General features: G+C 39.7%; 1 protein-coding gene across 1 annotated transcript in view; it reads left to right on the top strand.

The window, feature by feature from the left end:
- The window catches only part of FBXL7 (F-box and leucine rich repeat protein 7), a 333,789-nt gene that overhangs the window by 267,608 nt on the left and 59,699 nt on the right, over positions 1-6,482 (top strand). The window lies entirely within an intron of this gene.

Here is a 6,482-nt window from a genome sequence, read left to right as displayed (position 1 = left end):
CACCCCCTCCCTCATTTCCCTTCAATATCCAAGTAAATCCAGTCCTCCCACTTTGTTACAGTGTTTTAGCCCAACCAGGTGACTACTTAACAAAAGCATAGGCATCTGCTTGACAGTGATCATATTTAATTGTTGTTTTATTTTCTCATTTTGGCTACAAAGAAACATTTTTTTCCCAAAGAAAAAATTAAAATTCTGCATAATATCTTGTGTCTGTGTCTTTCCCTTATTGCATGTTTGTAAATTATTTCGTAATCCAAAATAACTTGAGCCATGGGGTACATGCTCCAGTAACAGTACTGACATTTCTTCCAGCCCATTCCTTCCTCAATGAAAGAACAGTGTCCTAAAATAGATGTCCTAGAAGACCCAAGACTGCAGCGTAAGAATGTTCAAGTCTGCCTTGGATATTTCTATTTATGTGCTTTTTATTCTGTCTTATCGATCCATTTTTTTTCTATCCCTATGCCAATATCACATAGTCTTACTCAAACTCTGAAGTAAGTTGTGACATCTATTATAAAAAGTCTCAATTGTTCTTTAGTAGCATGTTGTTTAATCTCCACATATTTGTGGTTTTTCCCACTTTCTTTTTGCAGTTGATCTCCAGTTTCAAAGCATTGTGGTCAGAGAATATGTTTGGTATGATTTCAATCTTCTCGAATTTCTTGAGGCTAGTTTTGTGTCCCAACATAAGGTTGATGCTTGAGAATCTTTCATGTGCACTAGAGAAGAATGTATGATCTCGTGTTTTGGGATGAAAGGCTGTGTAAATGTCAGGTGTGTCCAGTTGGTCTAATGTGTCATTTGAAGCTGATATTTCTTTTATTGATTTTATGTTTGGACGATATATCCATAGCTGTCAATGGGATATTTAGGTCTCCTCCTGTAACTGTGTTTTTGTCAGCTTCTCCCATTCGTTCTGTTAGCAGTCGCTTTATATATTTGGTGCTCTCTGGTTGGGAGCATATATATTGATAAGTGTTATGTCTTCTTGATGTATTATCCTCTTTATCATTATGAAATGTCCATCTTTGACTCTTGTTACCTTTTTTTATCTTGAAATCTATTTCATCAGATATAAGTACGGCTAAACCTGCTTTTCTTTGGATGCCATTTGCCTTGAGTATCATTTTCCACCCTTTCGCTTTGAGTCTATATTTGTCCTTGCACCTGAGATGTGTCTCTTGAAACAGCATATGTTTGGGTTTTACTTTTTGTTCCAATCTGCTACTCTATGCCTTTTTGTTGGTGAGTTCATTCCATTTACATTTTGAGTGATCATTGATACATGAGGTTTTCCTATAGTCATTTTATCTTCTGCAACAACATGGATGGATCTTGAGATAATCATGCTAAGCAAAATAAGTCAGAAAAAGTTAAGAACCATATGATTTCACATTTTTTTCTTCTTTAACGCAATAACCTAAATCACAGTGGTAGATTTTCTGATTTGAACCAACCTTGCATTTCTATATACATCCTCATATTGTCATCTCAGGAACCTAGTTTACTCCAGAAAGTCTAATCTGACCCCACTGAATCAGCAGAACTTGCTAAGTAGAGGTTTAGGTGGAGTGTAGACAAAAGGAGGCTGTTTGTAGAGTGGAACAGACAGTGCGGGTTGAGTAGTAGCTTCAGAAAGCCAGTGAGAATAGCTCGAGTTGCCATAACTCTTTTAAATGATATTATGACAAACTCACTGTGTATTAATAATTTAACTGTGATAAAGAAAAATGCATTTTGTGAACTAGTGCTTTTCAGTCAAAGAAGCAGGAAAGCAACTAGTAGCTTCTTTACACTGTACCACATTTTACTACCTATGATTAGCAAAAGAAAACAGGACAATGAAAGTACTACAAATACAATGTTATGTTTTTGAAACATCTTTATATCAGCCTCATTTTTTATAGGTGATTCCTTACATAACTTTCAAGCAACATTTTATTGCCCACTTTCCTCAAAGTTCCTACATAGGTGTAAGTGCTAAGAAATTTGTGTATTCAAATAGAAAACGATGATTCATATAAGCTTGTGCTTCTGTTAAAAATATATCCTTCTCCTCTTCTTCTAAGATACACAACTTAAAGTAAACTCCCTCATTTTTGTCTGTTTGTATTATCACCCTCCTTTTTTTTCATAGTGCTTTTCATTCTCTCTCTCTCTTTCTCTCTCTCTCTCTCTCTCTCTCTCTCTCTCTCTCTCTCTCAGTTATTGACTTATTGTCTGTCTGTTTGTCTTTCCCTACTAGAATGAAAGTTCTCTAAGGTCAGAGATTTTGCCTCTCTTGTTTTTTCCTGATATACCCCTGCCACACAGTAGGAAGTCAGCAAACATTTGAATAAGTAAAACAAAATGAATCTCTCCTTCTATGTGGTTGACTGGTCATAGAATTAAAACTGTGCATCAAGTCCTATATCCTAAGAATGCAAAGAACAGTAGTGCTCAGGAGACAAACGAATGTGTATAATTACTCTCTTCAAATTCCTATATGTGATGAATGAAAGAAAAGAAGAGAATTGCAAAAGCTATAGAATTTTTAAGAATTCTAGAAGATTACAAATTGCTGAATAATTGATGGGATTTTATCATCCTTTTTTTGTCTAAGTTTTAAAATCTTAAAGTTAATTAAAATCTCAAGTAAGTGTCAGATGAGTAACATTTAAAGAAAGATGTATGCGCACCGGCAGTAAAAATATATATACTTTCCAAAGGTTAGGCTAAAAATTTTAATAACTACTGCTTTGGAGTATTGCCATATGTTAAAAAAATTATTTTAATTTAAAAACCCTTCCTTCCTTTGATGGCTCTACCGTTGCCAACGCTGCTTAGAGACACTGCTCCTAGCTATGGCAACTCAGCGCTGGAGGGCGGACAGCCTGAGAAGGTGGAAAATTTGGGTTTCTACTGTTTTAACAAGGGGAAAAAGCAATTGCCAGTAGAAGCTTTTAATTACATACAGATTGCCCTTCTATTTTGCTTTAGTCCTTTCAGTTCAAGTGCCAAGGAAAGGGGAAGTATTACCTTGACTGCTTACACTGGAGGTCTGCTTCTACTTAGCTGCCGAAGCAAGTCTTGCCTTCTTCCTAGAGCCGCTACCCCAGAAACGCCACTGTGAGAGGAGCTAAAGTGACTCCAATACCAGCAGTAACATTTCTGGAGTCGGCTATGCTCCGAACCAGCTCCAGGAGCTCTTGGCACGGCCTGGGGCAGTTCCCGGGGTCTTCCCAATCCTTGCCTTGGAGCAGTGAGAAGAAGCCAGGTGGGGTGAAGCCATCTCTCCCCGGGGCTAGAAGACAGCTCAGAGCTGAGTGCACAGTCAAATTGAACTAAATGAGGAAAAGGGGTCAGGACTAAGGAAGGAGAGCATTTCCTCCAGGTCGGTCCTCCAGTGTCCCCACCCTCTGGACACTGTCACTTAGAAACCCCTAGGCCTCTCAAAAGACTTTAAAAATAATGGAGGGTTACAAATTTAAGAAACTCCAGATTGCTAGGGATCCTGTAGGAAAACATCTTTTTCCTTAAGCCACCTTAGCCTCAGGATCCGTCTTGTTCCCTCCTTCCCTAGATTAGGACACACTGACCTCCAGCTTAGCCACCAGCCTTCTCTGCTGTGCTCCCAGACCCAAAGTCGTCTTACAGGCTGGGCCACCTCCTACTTGCTCTTCTGTGCAAGCTGGGTACCTACTTATGCTGACCCCGTGTGTCAACCACTGTGTGAAACTTAGTCCTTCTGAGAAATGGGTTTTTTCAACATGAGGGGGAACGTGTTTGGATGATTTCCTTTCTGTTCTTAGCAGACGTTGCCGTGTGTTTTCGTGATGCAGTGAATTGACCCAGGGCTTCTAATTCCTCTTTCTGCACACACCAGGCCAGGCCAACGTGACATGCACACAGTAAGCTCTCATTGCGAGTGACAGGGCAGAATCGATATTCTGATAGGATTTTGAGCAACTAGGTTACAGTGCCATTTTCCATAGTAACCAACCTTCAGACCACTAGCCAAGTGGCAGACTCACTGTGACCCATTATCACCTCCTGCCAACTGGGAAAATTAGAACTAAACCCCACCCCACCCCCTAGTATAAAGGAATGGAAAGAGATAATATTACCAAATGAAAATCCCTCAAATATACAACATGACTTAATAATATTCAGTTAGCTCAGATAGAGTAAAATGCAATGGGTCACACTGAAATATGATTAAACATCATGACATCATTACTTGTCAAATCTAAAATCGAAGATAATGAATGGAGCATGCATGTATCCATGTTTTAATGGGATTGTTTAACTAAGGGAGAATGTTAAGCAAAAGTCAAGCTTTCTAATGCAACTAAAGTCACTGCAGGATTCGATTGTGGCGGAGAACCCAAAACTTGTTTCATGGAAAAGGCGTTGCTTTTCCAGAAACTTGAGGGGTTTCGCTGTTGCTTAAAACAGTCTTTTTCAGAAGCACTGAATCCATGGCTGTTTAAAAGGAAACAAAGCCAGGGGTTAATGTTTTCAAATGCTGTTCCCTAGAATTACTCCCTCTTCTGGAAAAGTAAATCCAAGATGGCAGCTGCCAAGATTGAATATATTTTGGGGGTATCCTTAAAGCTGAATGTATAAATTATTTCTCTAGTAATGTGCAGCTTAATGAACTCTACTGATGTATGGTTTATGCACGTGATTCTTCCATGAATTTAAAATCCATTATAGCTTTGACCTCCTAAATTTTATCCTTTGGTTTGTGATTTAAATATTTACAAAAAACCACCTAATTATATAATGAATACAGTGTGCGATCCTCTCTTGATCTGCCTCTTAAAATTTAGTGTCTGTTTCTTTTCTTTTCATTTTATCTAAAAGAGACCTTCTGGGGGAGGGTTAATAAACATTTGGTAAATGAATGAATGGATGAATGAATGAATTAGAAGAAGTAAATAGGTACTAATTCAAAATGCAAACTTCATACATGTTCATTTTTTAAATTTCTTTAAACGACATTGTCAATACGATTAGGAATGGTTCTCTAAATTCAATTGACCTATAAAAACCTGAAGTCCCTTAAAATCCTTTTGTTTCTGCCTCACCTGTTCTCAGAACTTCACAAGTATTAACTCATCCAATCGTCTCACAAGTAACGTAATCTTATTGTCTCCATCGTGCAAATGAAAATAGTGAGGCACAGAGTGATTACTCAGCTCGCCCGCCATGCTAGGGAGATAGAGGTGGAGTGAGCGAGGATAGGCTCCCCAGCAGGCTGGGACCCCAGCAGGCTGGTTCCTGGACCCTCCCTCTCAAGCACCAGCACGTCTGCCTGGAAGCATGAGAGTGTAGATAGCCTAGATATCCACATACCATAACTTCATGGAAAAGATCATCACCAATTAAAACTGTTTTACGGTTTTGTTACGAATTAGTAACGTTTCCTTTATAATGTGCGAAAACTTTATATAAATGTTGAGGGAAGCGGGGGAGGGGAGGCGAGGAAGGTTGTGGAAAGAGGTTAAGGCGATACCGGCAATGATAGGAACATATTTGAAACTTTCCAATTGATAAGGTCGAGGGAGATGCACAAATGTGATTCCAGGTTGCAAAGCAATAATTTTGAAAAGAAATCGTACGGTATTAGTTCCCATTTGGGCTCTAAGAGCTCAGCTCATGTTCGAGGTTCTTTGAGTTTCTCCCTTTCAGAGTAGGGTCTATTTTATGGTTCCTTTGGACCACAGCTTTTTTAGAGAAGGAGATATCTCTTTGAAAGGGCCCCCAGATGAGATAAATCAGCCCTGGAACTTAGGGAGGTCACAGCCACGTACACTGTCATCATTTCCACGTCATCTCCAGAGTGACGAAGGTAGCAAGATCTCGTGAAACTCAGACATTTATTATAATTAATTATTATTCTCATGAGGATTATAACTTTCCATAGAACTATGTGCTAGGCATTATAGCAAGTGCATTCCAGCATCATCTCCTTTAAATCTCACACCCTTCCCTCCCTAGTTGACCGGGGCAAGCAGGCAGCGGATCTCCATTATAATTGGGGTTCAGATATCCTAGTTGCGGTGCTCATCATTTGCTCCTTACCTGTAAACTACCCAAAGTTAATACTCTTATTCACAAAGCTGAAGAAAAAGAGATGCACTTCCTGCTTAATGTCCTGTGCTTTTGATTTTTGATTTTCCTGAGTGTTCTTAGCCTAAGTCTGCCCTGGCTTTTCCTTTCACGCGTGCGCCATGCACCTGCCCTGCTCTTTCTCGTGTGCACCGTAACTGTCACCGGTACAGAGAAAGTCCCTGTCTCTTCTCTGCTCCCCTGCAAAGGGCTCGATTAGACTGCTGCTTCTGCTTCCTGTGGAAAACACAGCTCTGAAATGCAGCCTTTCTTGACACAGAACATGGCTCTGGAGCTCCTTTACGTGTAATCAGCAAGGATGCACACACCCGGCCGTTTCCTGAAGAACGCGCTGCCAGCTCGGTCCACAATCACTCTTT

This window comes from Pteropus medius, unplaced genomic scaffold, assembly GCF_902729225.1.
Source record: "Pteropus medius unplaced genomic scaffold, Ma_sr-lr_union100, whole genome shotgun sequence".
In the NCBI taxonomy this organism is placed as follows: Eukaryota; Metazoa; Chordata; class Mammalia; order Chiroptera; family Pteropodidae; genus Pteropus; species Pteropus medius.
This window is presented reverse-complemented; position numbering and strand designations above follow the sequence as displayed.